The 19,652-nt window shown below is 43.3% G+C and overlaps 1 protein-coding gene across 2 annotated transcripts in view; it reads right to left on the bottom strand.

Annotated features, from left to right (window-relative positions):
* AFAP1 (actin filament associated protein 1) overlaps positions 1–18,824 on the bottom strand; it is a 113,054-nt gene extending 94,230 nt beyond the window's left edge. For both annotated transcript variants that reach the window (XM_058024614.1, XM_058024615.1), the window contains exon 1: positions 18,725–18,824. The gene's annotated coding sequence lies outside the window, so the exon portion shown is untranslated. The remainder of the gene's footprint in view (positions 1–18,724) is intronic.
* Positions 18,825–19,652: the final 828 nt, after the last annotated feature.

Genomic DNA, 19,652 nt, shown 5'->3' with positions numbered 1-19,652 from the left:
GTGCAAGTGAAAGAAGCACACTCAAGTGTGCAAGTAGGTATTTCAGATCAGATGGTTATTTCTGGGTTTCTTTTTTCATCCCTGCCTTTTCTGAAAGTTGTGGTTTTACAAAAAGTTAAAGTTAACTCAGGCTGCTGCTGAGAGGGACTGATGTCATCCCTGATCCTTCATTTCCATTACTTCCTTTGGGCCAAAATTAGCATTTTTGGGCCATGGATGAGCCAGAGGAGGGCATGGAGCCAGCTCACCACATGCCAGTGAGATCCTCTATTGGTGTCCCTGCAGGGCAAGAGCAAGGAAGGGAGAACGAGCTGGATCATATCTTGTAACAGCAGCCTACATTTAGATTTAAAGTCACTGTGAAAAAACAGCAGTTTCTGGTGTAGATGTCACCATGGTAACACACATGGTGTAGATGTTACAATGGTAACACTGCACATGGTCTACTCCTACATATGTGTGCATATAAAAATGTACATACATATATATACAGCTATACATGTACATATACATATATATATATAGCTATACATATAGAGCTATATATATATATATATACACACATAGCTATATATATATATATATAGCTACAACTATCCTCATGATGCTGTGGGTGGAAGCATGACAGCTACCAGAGGACAAGTGCTGGAAGAAAACATCTCAGTCTCCTGGGTCAGGCACTCAGGGCATGGCAGGAAGGCTGCAGCTCCCTCCCAGCTCCTCAGAGAGCAGCCCCTATTCCTGAGGGATTCCCCTTGCTTATCTGAAGGACTCAGTAGCTATGTGGAAGCAGAAACAAGGCTGGTTTTATTATCAGTACACTCAGCTTCTTGAAACGTGCATGATTCAGACAGAGAAATTTGGGGCTGCATAGGAATACCTGAAGGAAAAACACCTGAAGGAAAAACATCTGAAGGAAAAAATAGTAATTATTAAAAACATATGCAAAATACTTCTGTGTATTTCATGTGAAAGAGACTCAGACGCTCTAACCTGCTGGGATTATCAGAGGCACTGTCACCAACAGCTTAAATGTCATAATCATTTTCAAAACAAAGCAAAGCTGCAAGCAGGCTCACCTTTAGCTTTCTCCTCCCTGGGGCAGTGCATTCCTAGCAGGGGTGTTTTCCTGCAGCTCTGTGGAAAGCATTATCTCCCCTGCTAACAATGCAGCACTGTGCTTTTAAGGACTACAAGGCAACCATGCAAAGAGTGGGAAAGTTCATTCTGAATAATTCTGCAAGAATTAAACAGTCCTGCAGACTTTCATGTGTTACATTAGGGACATTGTTTATTCTGCCTTCTGAAATTTGGTTTAAGGTCAATAAATACAACATCAGTAGAGACTATATTTGCTTACATAAATAATGATCCAATGGGCTATCATAACTACCATTTCCTTTTTGTATTTTTTGATTTGTGCTCCTACCTGATAATTAAATAGAAGAGAGTGCAACTGGATAAGCAAAGGTTTTAACAGAGGAATGCACACAGTTCTCCATATCTCACATTCCAAAGAATTATTTAATTCTTTGATGTATTTTAACCGTCAGGACATTGTTCTCCAGGTGAAATTGAATACATTACAATTCCCACTAGAGTCTCTTTTCCTAGGAAGTAGATTCAAGCATATTATTCAACCCCTAGTGAAGCAGACTACATACATATGCTCACATTGTAAGATGAATTTAATAAAGATATTTATTGGAAAAATTGTTGACAGGTATTTTGATCTGTGCTGATGTGTGACAACCAAGAGGAGTGACCAATTTTAAAAATACCTTCTGGCAAGGTTTTGAAATCCACAAGCAGCATGGCAAATGAAAGCATTAAACAAAAAACAAAACAAAACCAAATCCCACCATCACCCCAAAAAACCAAAAACAATAAACCCTGACACTCAAACAAAGAGAAAGAACCCATACTTTTTAAGGATGGAGTATGGAAAGGCAGTTGGTGTTTCCAGTTTGTGAGAAAAATGGAAATGCATCTGAAGCAATAGGAAGAAATCTCTCCTGAAGGCTTTTACAATTCCCCTGCAATGGGTTATTGTACTGCATTTCTATAAATTGTATATATAATACATGTATAAATGCATGTATTGTATTTATATATGATGTGATCTCCATAACAGAGTTTAAGTTCCTGTATCTTTTCTACCCCACAACTCACACTCAGCTAAACCAATTCAGCATTGGAAGCACTACCTAGTTTACTTAGCGTTTCTGTTTGTATATCAAAATCCAACAGCTCAGGAAAAGCTGAAAATCCTCACCAGGGCGCAGTAAAAGTGGGCAAGCTTCCCCAAATTAGGCAGAGAAGCCTCAGGTCCCCTGAGGAGACCCAGGGGTGTGTGTCACACAGGAATCTCAGTGCCAGGGATGAGGCACTACAGGGAGACAGAGACTGGAGTGTCCTTTCACAGCGCGGCTTCTCTCAGACATCCTCCACTGACACAAGAAGAACAGCTGGTATACACCTTTATGTATATGTACATATATATAAAATAAATATATATAATATACATAATATTTATATATATGTATACGTACATACGTAGTGAGATAGATAAATAAAAGCACATTCTGTAAAATATCACAATAGCAACAAAAGGAGTAATGGGTACCAGCTAGTTATCTTTAAAGAAGGTGAGGTCAATTCTCCCCAGATCTGTTTGTGATCGGCAAATGAGGTTGCCTGAATTAAAAAATTTAGAAGTTTCCACCATTTTGCAACTGAGAGCCTCTCTCAGTGTAGGCCTGTGGAACAGTATGTGGTTTTATTTCAGAACTACACCTGCAATACATTTCACTAGATTATGTCAGACCTCACTACTTTGGAGGGGAGAAGACCAGTTAGAAATTAGTTTGAAGTCAGGAAATCCTACTCCATGTTGTATTTGTTAACATCCTAGTGAAGTGAAGAGGTATAAGCATCTATGTGCTATATGGTTGCTAGTAGAAACCAATTTCTTCTAAATCGAGGTCAATAGATAAAGGGAGGCATCTCCAGAGCTCCTTGCACTTAAAATCCTTAATCCCTGCCCCATCCTTTACATTTTGTTGCATTTAAGGTCTTTAACTTTCAAAGAAATCAGCAATTCTCTGGACAGAAAGGTAAAGAGAACTGTTTAAATACATTTACAACTGATCTCTTCCTAACAACACCTGCAGCACCTTGTGGTATTTTGCTAGCGATCTTGGATACAGTTTTGAAGAAAGCAGAGAAGTATTTACCAAGGCTCTCATTTAGTTCCACCTTGCCTCGCCTCTCTGGTTAATATAGAAAGCTAACAAAAACTCCAGCTGCTCAATGTATCACAAGCCTTTGTAAAGAACACATAAATGGACACTTGCCTAAATTAAACAGCAACCACGTGGTGGTCTGCACTGAGTGAATGTGATGTGTTTATGAACAGCACTTTCTAAAATACACTCTACTTCTCCAACTTCTAATAATATTTAACTTATCTCTTTCTTTCAACAAAAACTATTTAGGTAAAACAATACAGGAATAATCATCCTGTTCCAAACACTAATGAATCTTTCTGGGAGGTCACCTACCATACAAGCAATTATTCAGCCTGCAGCAGTGATGAAGAACTACATTCCTTACAAAAACAGCTTAAGCTAATTATTAAGTCTTTGAACTATTTTTTGAGACTTGAACAGCAACAAGAAGTCGGGCAAAGGCTGATACCAGTAAACAAATATCAACAAGAAACAGAGAACACGGGTTGTGTGCACCATCTGCCTTAGGGGTAAATGAAGGAGCTTCACAAGGTGCTGCATCTTCAGAGGTCTGCAGCTCCACTGGGACTTTTGGCATGGAAATAACATATTTAACTCTCTGAACTTTTCCACTGGATTCAATGCAAGGACACGTGTGTAACAAACTCTGCCTGATTGCATCTCATCTCAGAAGTGGGCAAACCCACTTTTACAGGTGTTCATTTCCCACTGGAGTCATTTGAGTGCTGTTGCAGGTTTTCAGTTTCCAGTCATCTCTATTTAAATTTTTTCTATACTCTATGGAAATTATTACTCTATTACACTACCTCAGAATGATAAAGATATAAAATGTATTCAATATGTAATATGATAGCGTATATAATAAAAAACCAAAACAACTGAGTTTGATTAAAAAGCAGCCTTTAAGGAAATCACCTTACAATACAATATTTCATATAGATTTCTGCTGAAGAAAGTCATACTTCTCAATTATCTATTTCTACACTTCCTGGCCAAACCTGAAATATACTTATAAAATAATCAGGTCTTGGAAATAAATCCAAGCCACTGGTCCTCCCTGAGATTCCTATCAAAATCCCAAATTCCTGATACTATTTAAATGTAAGATTCATTTTCAAATGGATTAGTAATTGATCAGTTAAACCCAGACACTCCAACTTCCCAAAACTGCAATCTCTAGCATGCACCTTTTTCAAAGACACAAGGAAAAAAATTTTCCCAAATTCTATATGTAGTTTCCCATGTGATGCCTTCCAAGCCACTACACAATCAGTTTCTTTTCCTGCCTTGAGAACATTTTATTTCGATGGCATTTATATTTGTTGTTTTAAAATTTTAAACAGTGGCAATAAAACTAATTAGTTTTTGTTTATTGAAGATTAAGAACCTCAGTTACTCAAATGCAGGACATCTTAATTAGTTAAGCATGGAGAGCATCAGCCTACATGAAAATCTCACAGCTGAATGAACTCACATTTGGCAAGCAAATAATTTTCTATGCGACCAATATGGCAAACTACTCATAAATCAGAAAACTGAAATTATAGAGCAATGCCCAGAAGAGCACCACTAAGAATTTTATATCATAAACCTCATTTACTGAGAATCTGTCTCTTGCATTTCCAGTTTCTTTCCAAAGATAAGCCACAAAAGCTCTGAAACAGCCATGCAAAGATGTTGTGACAGCCCTTTTTGTAAGCACTAACTAAACCCAGAGTAGGAGTACACTACATGCAAATGCAAAGAATGATTATCTTGTTTTCAGCCTGCAAATAAATTCCTTTAATTCAGAAGAATTACTCGTTTTATAGGGTTGAAAGGTGAGGCAGGCCATTTGAGCTTTAGCAGTGCCATTGCTCTGACTGAACGCCAGTGCTTACAAAGCATCATTTGTATCTCAGCTACCTGCCCTAGGCTCCATGCACAGCCAATGGAGAAATTCAGTCTTCCTAAAATAGATGTCTGGAATAGATCAGATTAATCACATCCTGGAGAAGCCAGTTTGCATCCCCTGATTGTACAGAATGTCTGCTGGGAAGGAGCTCAGCTGTAGACCTGCTCTGCCATGTGTGGCTCAAGTCAGGCAGAATGCATCCCACTCTAAGTACCTATCAGATTTCACATGCCTTTCATTTAGAAATCTGATCCCATGTTTACTAAAATGAAAGTGAAAAAGAGCTTTTTCATTACAGTAACATAGGCAGAAAGTTGTTTAGTGATATGTTATACTCACATATATTTACTTGTGCTATTATTAGTTACTATTTTCAGGTCATCTTTTAACAGTGCTTAACCAGTTTTGCTGAGAACAGGAGTGAGAGAAATATCTAGACTTGCATTTTCTGAAGAACCTATTAACTGGCACCACAGAGAGCCACAGAGGAGATCCCACAGAGCCTCCTCAGTTTCAGACTCACTCAGCATTCACATGAGGCTGCTCTTAAAGCACCAGGGACAGGAAGGATTTGTGAACATACAATGACAGTTTCATATTCCCATTTTCTCAACAGATGGTCTGAGTGAGTGCTTTTCTTAGTGCCTTGCAAGTACCAATAGTTGAGTACTAATTTAGATGTGAATAGATTAAAACAAAATGTTTATCCTCAGCTAAGAAGCACATTTCCAAATGCTAATCTTCACAATCAGTAAATGTAACATAACTTGATAAAAATACATTCTCATTTCACTTTAACTTTGACTTCCTGCTGTCACAGACTTATCATGGTCTTTTTCTCCATGCCTCAAAACATGAAAAACATAACAGATGTGATGTATAAATGAAAGATTTCATCCCACTGTCTTAAGAAAAGGGAGGATGGAAAGAAAGCATTTTGGCTCATAGCTGACACCCATCTATCAAGAACAGCAAACGTGACAGGCCATCACAAACACAGTGAAAATGGTCTGAACAAACAGCAAGCCTATTCCCACAAGTCCCACAGATAAGCAGGGCTTGCACTACACTCAGTACCTTTGCTTTTCCTAACCTACCAACACCAGTTCAGCTGTAGCAATTTAGTTCCAGCCTCAGAGTACACTGAATAATGCAGTGTACCCCTCTGGATCCCACTACTGATCTTCTACAACTGATTTAGTCTTATTTCACAGGTTTTATTACTATTTGCAACCATTCATATCTTTAATCAGTGTCCAGGTTGGTTGTGTTCTGTTTCACTTTCCCTTTGGTTGCACATGTCAAGTTGCATTCTGTCTCTGAGGCATTGAAAGTGATCTGAAAGTAATCCATAATGAAATCCCCTACATAACTTCTACCCATGGTCTTCTGATAAGAAAGGAGACCCAAACAAGTTCCCATCAGCAACAGAGGGAGTGAAAATCTCCATGATGGAGCACCCTGGTCTCATTTCTTACAATGGGGACACTTGCTCACCATTTGTCTTCTAAAGCAATTTGTCAGGATGCTGACCCTATCCGAAACTCATCACAAATGAAAATTAACAACAGACACGGGTACTCAATCAAAGAGTAAGGCAAGGCTAAAAAAAAAGATGGCAAAAATCATATATAGGGGATAGGGTACCATTCAGACATGGACCCAAAATATCTCCAGTGTGGGGCAGACTGCTGCTTAAGAACAAACATAAGCATAAACAATAACTAATATGGTTGTTTTGGGGTGGGATATTTTCAAGTGAAGAGTGCAGACAAACCAGTTTAATGTTTTTCAAGTCCAGCAGATATACTGTCATCTTTGGACGTGCAGCTAGATTAAGGTCATTCTATGTTGCTAAGTGCCCTGTATGAGTAGATGCTGATAGGTGATCACTTGGAAAAGCAGCTATCAGTCACAATCAATACATCATTCTAAATCTTCCCTTCAGAAGTGACTATTTTTAATCTGGAAGATGACACCAATGTCACCTAACAAGTAAAAATCCTATAATAACTATATGGCAAAACAGCAGTGGCACATTTTTTTATCCAGAATACACATTTCTTGTTTGGAGAGATTCTGAGAATGGATGCAGGTATGAAGAAGGTAGGAAAAAGCCATCAGGGAAGATAAATAAGCTAGGACAACGGGAAACTAGCCAAATTAATCCACTTGCTAGTCTTAATACACATTTTACAGTTGTTTTGCTAGGTTAGCAATGCTATTTCTTGCCCTCACACTGAGCAGAAGGGATGCAGCCCTCTGGTCCTTAAATTAGAAACCATGGAACCTCATGCTGACAAAATGTTTAATCATCCAGGATGCAAAGTCTACCACAGTCAGAATTTTAATTCAGTGACATAATTCCATGGTGTGATCAGATAAAGAGAAGAAAATAATGGGATTTTCAAAAGCCCAGATTCTAGTAATCTTTTTTACTAGTAACAAGCTGGCAGACAAGCAGAATGTAAAACAAGATAATGGCAGCAGACAATGAAAATTCTCAATTCTCTCCACTCAAAGGCCTCTCTGCTGGTGTTCAGTGTTTCCCAGCAGTCCCAGTATTAGGGTCCTAAGTCCCTGATCCTTCTGGTATTAGTCAATGACAAAAATTCACTTGCCTACAGGCAGACAAAGTATTATTGTAGACAAGAATGTTGATTCTGAAGCACAGGAAGGAAGAGGCATCAGCTGGTTCTAACGCCAAATTAAAAACTGAATAAAATAATTTAATTCTGTATCGGGTTTACTACAGTATAAATAATAATTCCAGAAGAAAATGCACTTTACATGCGAAATCAGCAACCAATGAACATTTATTTTTCCAGGTGGCCTTTATAAATTCTGTACTTAACAGTTTGAAATGGCATTTTCCCCTTCTGCTTTGGATGACTTCCACTGGTGTATGTGAAGTTTCCTCCTCACAAAAATCTCACCAGGAAGAAATTCTCACTTTAATAAAGAAACAGTGGCAAAAGGACTTAAACGTTTTCCTAGGCAGGCTTACTTCAGATGGTCCAACAACCACAATTTTGGAGAATTGTGCCTCTAATAACAATTTCTTCAATCCAAGCAAAAACCTTCTTGCCATGCCCTTTGTCTGCTTTTATGTAGCTACACCCTGGCAACTCTCACCACAAGGTGCAGTTGCTCAACATTACTTTTATATTACTGAACTATACAAAAATGCTCTTTATTAGTGATTATTACAAAACAGCCCCATGAAGTGCTGTGGCACACACAGAGCCACCCCTCCTAGAGCTGGTAAGAGCCCTCTGGAATTATACACACACTTTTTGTTCTGCATCCAGCTGAAGTGGATAGGGGAAGGATTATCTTGGCATGAACTGAAGTGATCCAGACTGACCCTGGTGAAGGCAATCAAAGAGGAGTGCAGGTACATGTGGAGGTCTCAGCACATCCCACATCAGTGAGAAAACCTGCACAGCTTTTCTCTGCAGGCTCACTGGGAGAAGGGCACAGGCTGTAACTTCAATAGCAAAGAGCAGAGCATTGAGTGGCACCATTCATGCAAGCAGTGTAAAACATCAGGTGAGATGTCTGCTGTAGGCTGCTTGGCACAAGGGGCAGGTGAGGCAACCCCTGCAAAACACAGTTCAAAGGTGCTCTGGCAAAAAGTCCTAGGGATGTAACACCTGGCATTATGTCAGAAAGGTTTCCAGGTAAAGTAGGTAAAAGCTTGTTTATCCCAGAATTTAGGAGTGGCAAAAGGTCTTAGGGATGTAACACCTGGCATTACGTCAGAAAGGTTTCCAGGTAAAGTAGATAAAAGTTTGTTTATCCCAGAATTTAGGAATGTTCCTGAACTCATTAGCATTGCAAGAGTTAAAAAGAAAACTTACAAAGCAGGGGTGGCAACACAAATAAATGGAAAAGATGCTAGAGGATTCTTACATGCTTCTCCTCCTTCCTTGCACTTCATTAGAGAAGATTGTGGGTTTGTACTGCAACCTCAGGAGTGCTGAGGCACTAGCAGGGCTGATGAGAGAGGTGACCAGTGTACCAAAACCCTTACAACTTTATTATGCTTCAAAAGCAGGAGTGGCAACACAAATAAATGGAAAAGACGCTAAAGGATTCTTACATGCTTCTCTCCCTTCCCTTTCCACCCTGAACATCTGCCATTTCCAGTTCCTACTGCTTGTCCAATTTCATGCAGTCATTAGATTTTAATGAGTTATTAACATACAAAGAGCTGCTCTAAGGTACCAAGTGCTTTATAATCACTGATGACAACTTGCTAGAAGGGCCCTGCTTCTTTTGCTGTCTACACATGGCTCAAACTACAGCTTGGGCAAGGGCACATTCCTGCTGCGCTGCCTGCTTTGCTCCTGGCTGAGGATGGGCCATCCAAGGGATGCCTCCTGGCCAAGAACTGCTCCACAATCACACCTTGGAAAGCAGCATCGCTTCATGCATCTTTATTTTCACATTATTTACATGGAGGTCTTGCTCTGGGTTGTTCAGATGCTATCTCACAGAGGGAAGCACTCAGGCCTTAGCAGGAAACAGCCCTTCCCTACAGCAATGTGCAGGGAAAGGCCTGGACTCGCTCACAAGTGCTGCTTCCAAGTTACCTCCCTGAAGCAGAACAACTTAACTGGTGTCAGTACAAAGACTGAGACTAGTTAAAGCACACGCAAACCAAGCTAAGCTTTGATCCCTACTTGCCAGAGTGCTTTTCCTTTATTTGGTAGTTTTTCTTTAAAGCTGGTAGAAAACCCCGCAACAGCTGGGTTTCTTGTAAGAGCTGTATGTCAGGAAACCTAGCCCAAATGACCCCAAATCTTGAAGATGGATTTCACCCTTTGCTCCCATAAAGTACAAGAAACTTCAGGGCAATCTGAGCTTGCACTTATATCCTAGAGCCTGTGGGTGTGCTGAGCAAAACCAGACTGGAATCCCAAGTGCAAGAACAGCAGAGCTAGTAATGCTAGTAATGCTTTAAAAGATGTTACTGTGGTAGAAAAAAAATTTTTTGGAAGGATTTAAAACGGGTTGAAGAAGTCTAGAAATCCCCAAACATCATACCTCTTCGAGGCAACTTCTGCTTTCCTCTGAATCTAACCAGTATTTTAGTCACTTCTTTGGGACAGTCATTCATTTGGGCTTTCCACACACACATCCATTTGCCCTTGGGTTGTAGAGAGAGCTACTGTTTTCAGACAAGCCTTCACTACAACTTATTTTTTACACTCAGACAACTTTGAAAAGTTACATAGTTGGACTATAAGCAAGAAGACAGAAAAATGAGAGATCCGAAAAGAATGAGGTCAAAGGGGGGACAGCTCTCAGCAAGATTTTCCACACATGCAAAATGGAGACTCGGTGTCGTGCAAACAACAATAAAGAGGAAGATCCAAAGGGATGTGAAGGAAATTGCTGTGTTGAGAGGCTGTGAGGCTCAATCATTGTAGACAAACAGGAATAGTAGTCAAGTGGAGACTAATGGAAACTTGAGTCAGACTAAAATTAATTGTTACATTTTTGGGGCTTGTTGAATACAGTTTGCTCCAGATTAGCTCTGGAATAATGCTCAGGATGTGGCTGTCACAAGGGGAAAGGTGTCTTGATGGCCACAAGCTGCAGGGGTAGAGGGCAGTGCATGCTGAGCTGCACTCAATCCCACTGCCCTTGTCACTGACAAAAAGTTAAACAAGACTGGTCCCAAAACCAAGCCCTGAGGAACAGCACTCGTCATTCATTTACTTAAAGTCTAGTGCTTGCATAAACACTTTTCTAGGCTCCAGGGAAAGAAGACCAAGAAGCTGAAAAAAGCAAACGAAGGACAGCAGAAAGTCCCAAAGAAGATGAAAAGTTCACAAGCCACAGGAACAGGCAAATTTTCCCAGAGAGGGAACAACTCTTCCTTTCCCCAGAGGACACTTGTTTTGTTTATCTGAGGTTTTTGCTGTGTGCTTTCAGCTGTCTGCATGTTTGGGGGCTTGTTTTCATTAATTTCTGAAGTGAGAGACTTTTAGATTTTTTGATTTGGGTTTGTTTTTTTAAGGTCTCAACTGTTTTTTTTTTTTCCTTTTAAGTGAAACCTTACTTGTTAAATATCCCCTTTTTCAGCAGAAATAGCAAACCTTGGAAATAGGATTGTTTTTGTAACCAGGTGGGGTCCCACCCATCTGCACTCAGCATTATTCATACTGGCCCTCATCCAGAATTTTCCCCAAGACTCTTCAGGGTGGACTTCATTCCTGTTAAGCTCAAAACAAAATGCTGTGGCCTAACCCAGCCCCTTGTCTCCTCTCAGCCCTCCAGGTTCTTCCTGAAGGAGCCACCATGCACCCATCACTGCCCCTCTAAGGAGACTCTCAGCTGCTCCTGGTGCTAATGACAAACACATGGTGCAGACACGGCTCAGGCAAGGAGAACAGCTCTGAATATTCTCAGAAGCTCTTCACGCTGAATACTTTTTCTCCCTTCCAAGAACCAGATCTTTTCATTTTCCAACAGGTACTCTTTTGATAATGCTGTGTATTAACAGAGCTTAGAATCACTGAGCTTCCTAACATTTTCAGATATTTACTTTCTTCAGCCTGATCTCTTACAGCCAGTGACAAATCCAGTATTTCACTCCATTCCCTAGCATGGACTGCATTACATGAATAAATCCCACTCTGCAAGGGGCAGTTTCCTTCTGTTTGATCTGTGCTAAGACGCAGCAGCAGAAAAGCATCAGAGTGGACCCTGAGCAGCTCAGCTCCCAACCACCACTGCCCTGGTGAGACTGAGCAGCCCTGCTGGAATCCCTGCTCCTTAACTCATCCCTCTGCCTTTTGCATTATCTCCTATTTTAATACCTTTTACATTATCTCTCCTGTTTTCAGCTCCTGCTGTTTTATGTCTTCCTCATTACTGCCCACCTTGTTTTCAGGGCTGAAACCATGTCTTTTTGTTTGGCCTGACCTGGTTTGCTGCATCCTCCTGAAGCAGGAGCCCCCAAACAGTGACACAGGACTCAGCATCTCAGACCAACTCCTGCTGGCAGCTTTCCCTCTCCTCCTCATCCTGCTGCTGAAATGGGACTGCTCAGGGCTTTGGGCTCTTCAAACCTCTCTCCCAAGTGTTTGTGCCTGGGGCCTGGCTGCTGGAAGCAGAAGATGGACAAGAGGCAGTACAGTTTTGGGCAGGCTCCTTGCCCCTCAGCTTGGCTGGTCTGTGGGCAGGGACGAGCACTGCAGACCCTGCCCTGCCCAGGGCCAGTGCAGCACCTGGGGCCATAAAACCTGTCAAAATGACACAGCACACACTGAGCAAAAACACAGAAGTAATTATTTCCATAACCAGCTAGCCAGTTCTTTTTCCCTGATAGAATAGATAACCTTTTGCTAAGTGTATTTCACATTTTATGTGCATTTTCCTTGCACCTGCTCATTTCATATGGCATTTCAAACTCCCTTGCCCAGATATGGTACCAAGATGGCTTCTGCCAAGAACTGGCTGGTTAAAAACTACAGAAACTAAAGATCACACCCTGCTGCTGGCTATCAACATTAGCAGCTTGAAGCTCAAGGCCTTAATCTTTTCCTCAAAAGTATAACAGTACATTTGTTTATCTATTAGCCATTTTTCTCAAAAAACCTGCGTGACCAAGGCAGCTCTAACAGATCACTTACTCATCTTTATTTATCTATATACATCTCCACCTTTATTTGTATATATCACATACACACACAGACATATCACCATGAAGCAGCTAGAATTACGCATACAGTAGCAATCCTGCATTTCTTCTTCCTATCCCATCTACCTGTCAGCAAGGACTGTGCCTGAAAGCAAATCAGGCACAATGTGACAACCTGTCAAAATGCCACTGTACTGAGCACAGGAAAGGAAAGCAAGAAAAGAAGAGCAGAGGAATTTGAGAATGGTAATGAACTTGGTGTAACAATGAAAAAATGTAAGAAACAAAATGTTTTATATTTTAGTAAAACTCCATAATCAGACCAAGGTAAATAAGGAAAACAAACCAACAAAACAGAAAACAAATCAGCCACTTACAGGGTGTTAATAATGTTTTGCATGCTGAAAAGGGAGATGCTGCAGCTGATCAGCTGCCCTGGGCTGCTACATTATGAACTTGCCTCGGGGAGAGACCTAGAGTAGCCTGCAAAGGCACACATGATCCCACCAAAAATATATATATAGCAAACCACTTAATCTGAGAAAGTTATGCTATTTCATATAAGAATCAGAGAGGTCTGAAAACACTTATTTATTCTGTAACATTTACCTGTGTAGGAAACACCTGAATTAATCTAACTACATAAATTCCTTTGTAAAAATAATGCTGAGGGTTAGAATGGGATTGAAAAGCATCGCCTGAGAAATGCTGAAGCCGCAATTCACATATTTGTGAATGAGTTGCCAGTGCCATTGAAATGTAGTGAAAATCTCTTCCACTGCTTTACAACCGTCATCTTTTATTAATCAGCCCAACAGCACACGGCAAAACCAGAAATCTGCCTACAAAGCTGGCACATATGGGAAAAGCTCACTCCTGGTTGTTTAATTTTAAACAAACCCCTACAGTAGCTCCCATTGTTTGTTTGTTTTTCCCCCCAGACCAGACAGCATGTGGCTTACGAGCCACACTGATAGATGTGATAAAGCTCCTGCCAGATCTGATTGATGATGGCACTAGGAAGTGCTGTGAAGGTCACGGTGTAATTCTCCCTTTGCAGCTGCTCCTGGCAAAAAATGGTACAGGAAAATAAAATCTGGATCCGCTAATTGCTACTGACAGGGAAATTCCGTCCTTACCTGGCCTTCTCCTCTCTTCCAGTTTCTAACAGGAATGCCCTAAGCAGGTGTAACTGATGAGAGACCAGATAAGTTTCAAAACATACTTAAAGATCCTTTAATGGACCAAAAAAAAAAAAAAAATCTATCCACAGTAACTGGCCAAATATCGAGCCTTTATACTTTGAAGACAGTGCAGAGTAGTTTTAGCATGAAAGCTGCACATGAAAGAGCTTTAACTATTTGCTCTTCTGCAAAACTGAGATAACACAGCACTCCATATTCCCTGTGAAGGAGTGCTATCTCTGATGATGTGAATATATGAACTAAGCTCCTTTCCCAAAGTCTATTCATTTTAAATAAACAAGGCAAGCATGCTCACTGGAAGCGGCTAGTAGCAAGCCAGAGCACCAGCCACTCAAGTGGGACATCAAAATCATCTTTTCCATAGATGTTGAGATACTGAGGACACTGATAAGAGACTCTGGGGAATTCACAAGCATGATATAATGACAGTCCCCTAATGAATAATATATATTCAGAGTAAGTCATAGCAATTACCTCACATACAGTGTTGTATTTCTTGGGGGTAAGATGTTGTTATCTTTGAGACATCAGCTACATTACAGATTAAATTTGAAACCACTTGTGTACTCTTTTCTGGCACTCACTATTTATGGATGGAAATATTTTTACACAGCATTTTGTACTCACAAAGATTTTGGCACAGTAAGGCCATTACCAACATCTGTCTTAGAGAAAGATAGTCTTTATCACTCAACTCAAAACTACATAATGGCAGAGAGATCTTGGCAGCAGGAATCCCCCAGACAGTTAAAAAACCCCACCACTATGTCACCATAAAAGGAATAATACATTGATTTTTATTTTCCTTTTCCAGTTGAGGAAAGAGATTTAGAAAAGACAGGTCTATCAGTTTCCTCCTTTTACTGCCAAACATAAACAATCAATTTTTAAAATACCAATACAAGTAAAGAGCAGTATCTATACAAGATCCAACTGATTTTAAAAATCCTCTTAGGAGTTTTCTTTCCTAGATTTCTTGATGAACGCTGGCAAAATATAAAAGAGCTATTGATTTATCCTTTCCACAGACTCCTGTATTCTCCAAGGCATACTCTAAGAGAGGTAACCACCAGCAGCTCATTTGGACATTGCTCTGTTAAGGCACCTCTGGCAGTCAAACCTTTCTATGCACACTGAGCCACGGCTGACTTTTTGCTAGGATGGCAAAGGGGAAACTGATGGCAGTGTTGCCATTCAGGTTTTAATTACTTGCCATATCTCTGGAAAACAGAGGTGATGTCCCAAAAGACTGTTACCTGCTATGAGATATCCCCCACTGCACAAACCCAAGTTATGATCCTGCAACACTGTTCATTACCATTGCTCACAGCAGCATGTCTTTTATGACCAGGAGAGTCAAGAGTTAACTTCTGATCACAGAGTATCATAGAACAGTTTGGGTTTGGAGGGACCTTAAAGATCATCTAGTAGAGAAAAAGCAATTGAATAGACACAAAGTGTTTTAGAGCAGTGATGCACTACAAAAGGCAGACCTTCGTGTGTGCATGGACAGGTCGGTGCAGTGAGACTCCTGTGCTGGTGCAACCCCTGCACTCTGAGCTCAGAGTCACTGCCATTGCAGCCACATGCCTTCCTACCTGCTCATTCTGTGCTGACAGACTGCTCTGGTATGGCTTCATGCAGACACTCCCCAAAAAGACATCTGGTATGGTCTTGAAAACTTAAATTGCTCTAAGGTCAGCTTGGGGTGCTTCACAGTAGGAAAACTAATTCCTCAAATTCCTCCTAGACAACCTTTAGAGATGGAGGGGCACATTCAAGATCTGGCTTTTTCAGTCCTTCACTAAAAGCTCAAGAGTTCACTGTACCTGCAGTCCTCAGATTGACTTCCACATTTCTATTAATTGTGTTGGTTTTGACTATTAGGAGTTCAACTGTGAGCCTAAGAACACTTTATATTACAATGAAGTACATTGATCTGGAATAATACCTACCGAGTGTGTAACCCAGTCACCCGCCCAGGCCAGACAGACATTTTCTACACCAGCTGAAACACTATTTGTCAATGAAGTGATGAGTCGGGAAGTCAGAACCATACCAGTAGCTAGGTGTCATTCACACCTAAAACCAGTTGAACAGCACACCTGGAAGGGATGCATAATTTTTTTGGAAAATTGCCACAGTATGCTTTACTATGACTAACCCACAACAGCACAGAGTAGACTAGGCTGTACAGGAGTTTGAGGTGCAAGTCCTTGCATCCCACTCTCCCACCTCAGCTGGAGATCTGCAAATGAATATAAAGTACATCTCCTCCTCCTCGACCCCTCCTCAGGAAACAAAGAGCACAGCTTTGAACAAAGCAGTTAACCAGGCGGGCTCCTGGATACCACACTCCCCCTGACTGATCCATCAGACACAAAACTTTTGAAAATGCATGGAAATTAAATCAGTCGACTCCAGATAGCATCAACCAGCCCTGAACCGCTGGCTCTTTGTCCTGAGGCAATGTCACAAGGGAGACTGCAGCAAGCAGCAGGGCAATACGATTCCTGGTCATACAGCAAGTTGTCTTTGCACCACTGAAAGGAATAAGCACAATTCGTCATACATGTACCAAATACAGCCTGTTCCACTGAGACTTCAATATTTGCTTTTGGGATTTATGTTTCAGACAGTATCTTTTCAACTCTGAGAACTTCAGGAGAGAAAAAAGAAAAATCATCCTTAACTAAGACGGTAAAATTTTAAAATAGTGTAAGTGGTTGATCTATTGAAGTCTTGCATTTTACCCTGTCTTCGCTGGCACTGCTTCAATACTTCAGTTTCAACCCCACAGACCTTCCAAACCCCTTCATCTAAAAATCTACCCAAGCCACAGGAACACAACATAACACTTTGACTTGTGATGACAAATTTCCTATGAAACACCAAACATGCCACATATCACCAAAGGCAGTGAGTATCTGCTCATTGTTCTGTTTGCCGGCTTGTCACTGCAATCACTGGCTGATACACAAAGAAAACTGTAGATCCTTCTTTTTCAAATCCATTTCAAATTCTTCTTAAACCCATGTGGGGCCCTATAGCCCCACATGGGTTTAAGACAGGATGCTCTCTCCCTCTTGCTCTAACATAGCATTTGCTCTTCTTTTACAAGGGAAAAATGGTTTGTTCAAAACAAGGAAGTAATTGTGCAGTTCTTCCCATGGAAACCACCAGGAGGCACAAGGGATGACGGAAAGGCACCAAGTGCCCATATTCGAGAGCACTGATGGATTGATCCATCTGGCTGCCAAGTGCTCCCTTGTGCCCCTGCACCGACCATTCTCAGAAAGGCACACAAAAAAAGGTTCACAACACTATTATTTTCATGAAAGGAAAAGAGAGGCCCTGCAACACTTGGAGCAAACAGTAGCAGAGCACCTGCAAGGGCAAGACACTAGTTATGGAATAATCATTAATTGTTATGGATACCTCTAAGAACTGAACCAAGCTGTGCCATGACATTTTTTTCCCCATGGAACAAAACAAAGAGCTGCACAAAGAACAGCAGAATCTGTCGCCTTAAGAAGCCCTAGACCGAAGTACATGATTTAATTGGATCTCTCTGGTTTTGAGATTTATCATTTCATAGTTGGACCGCAGCCGCAAACTTCAGTAATACAATAAACAGAACAGGCACAGGCACATCAAGTGTTTGCATCAAAATGATCATAAAGGATCCAGAGAGGAAATGAGCTAAATACTTCTCTGTTTCTCATAGGTGCCTTATCTTGCCTTTCAGAGTGTGCATTTACTCAGCTGCACTATCCTTTAGGGCAGGTGAATGCCTGGGTTGCCGAGGGATGCCTGCCTGAACCCACTCACCTCCTGCCACTGCAGAGCTTTCAGCTTATGGAGCAACTCCCGGTTTTGGCAGTTTATCTGGCTCTTTTGCCGCCCATTATTTTCCTACCGCCTAAATCTTTGGCAGGTTTCCTCTAAGCCCTCCACACAAGACACATACCGCGCGTAGGACCGACAAACTCGAGTTTCCAAAAAGCCTCTCAGTGGAAGAAATCGAACCACGTCGCTGTGAGCGGCTCCCCCCAGCCTCCAATGGCAGGCTGCTCCTCAGCCCAACAGGAAATCAAGGAGGAGGTCGGCCCGGGAAGCCGAGGGGATGGATCTGGAAAGATGGTTCTGTTCGCCCGTGCCCTGACTGACTCCAGGACTGTAACATGATGCAATGTCTCGGCTGTGATGAAACAGATCAAATGGCCAAGCCTGCGGGGAGACCACCTCTGCCCACCCCACAAGGCAGAAAATAAGGAAGCTCGCAGCGGTACAAAGCAGCAGCGCGGCTGCGGGGCCGGTGCCTTTCCCGGGAAGGGACGCGAGTTTCGGGATGGCGGACAGACAGAGGGCTGCGTTCCCGAGGATCTCGGCCGGGCTCCTGCCCTTCCACAGCCCGGGCAGGGGCCGCCACAGCCCGATAACCGGGTTCCCTCCAGCTCTTTCCATGTGCTGCTCCCGGCCAAGAAAACGAGCGAGACTTTTTTTTTTTTCCTATTTTTTTTAGCTTTTTTTTTCCCAGTAAACCCACAGCTTTCCTAGCACACGGCTGCCGGGAGCAGCAGCGGAGCAGCGCCTGAAAAAGCCCATTTCTGAATCCAGCCCTTCCCCTCCCTCTTTTTCCCTCCTGTGCTCTCTCTCCGCCCGCGGAGCTCGGCAGGGATGCTGCCCGGGGCGAGCGGGCCCGGAGCCCTCCTACCTCTGCGGCCGTCCTGCGGCGGCTGCCGGCACAAAGCGGCCGAGCGCGGCTCCTCCCGCGGCTCCTCCCGCAGCCCCGCTCTGCCGCGGAGCGCAGCCAGCGCCGCGCCGGCAGGGGACAGCGGGGAGGGGACAGCGGGGCGGGAGCAGCGGCCCGCTCCCACCGCCCTCGGGCCGGGCCCGCCCCGCGGGGAGGGGACAGCGCCGGGGCGGAGCCAGCGGAACAAAGGCGGGGGGCGCAGCAGCCCCGGGCAGGGGCAGGATGGGGCAGGTGTGTGCAGGTGTGCGCAGCAGCCCGGGGCAGGATGGGGCAGGTGTGCGCAGCAGCCCGGGGCAGGGGCAGGATGGGGCAGGTGTGCGCAGCAGCCCCGGGCAGGATGGGGCAGGTGTGCGCAGCAGCCCCGGGCAGGGGCAGGATGGGGCAGGTGTGCGCAGCAGCCCGGGGCAGGATGGGGCAGGTGTGCGCAGCAGCCCCGGGCAGGATGGGGCAGGATGGGGCAGATGTGCGCAGCAGCCCCCGGTGCGGGGCAGGATGGGGCAGGTGTGCGCAGCAGCCCCGGGCAGAATGGGGCAGGATGGGGCAGGATGGGGCAGGTGTGCGCAGCAGCCCTCGGGCAGGATGGGGCAGGATGGGGCAGGTGTGCGCAGCAGCCCTCGGGCAGGATGGGGCAGGTGTGCACAGCATCCCCCCGGCAGGATGGGGCAGGATGGGGCAGGTGTGCGCAGCAGCCCCCGGGCAGGATAGGGCAGGATGGGGCCGGTGTGCGCAGCAGCCCCCGGGCAGGGGCAGGATGGGGCAGGTGTGCGCAGCAGCCCCGGGTGCGGGGTAGGTGAGCCCAAGTGCTCCTTGCGAGGCAGATGCTGGCAGATCAAACTTGGGGTCTTGTCCCAGAGTAAAGCCTCCCAGGAGCCGGAGGCTTGTTCCCCGA

The sequence above is a fragment of the Melospiza georgiana genome, chromosome 5 (genome assembly GCF_028018845.1).
Source record: "Melospiza georgiana isolate bMelGeo1 chromosome 5, bMelGeo1.pri, whole genome shotgun sequence".
Lineage (NCBI taxonomy): Eukaryota > Metazoa > Chordata > Aves > Passeriformes > Passerellidae > Melospiza > Melospiza georgiana.
The sequence above is the reverse complement of the archived record's forward strand: the minus strand, read 5'-3'. Positions and strand labels throughout refer to the sequence as shown.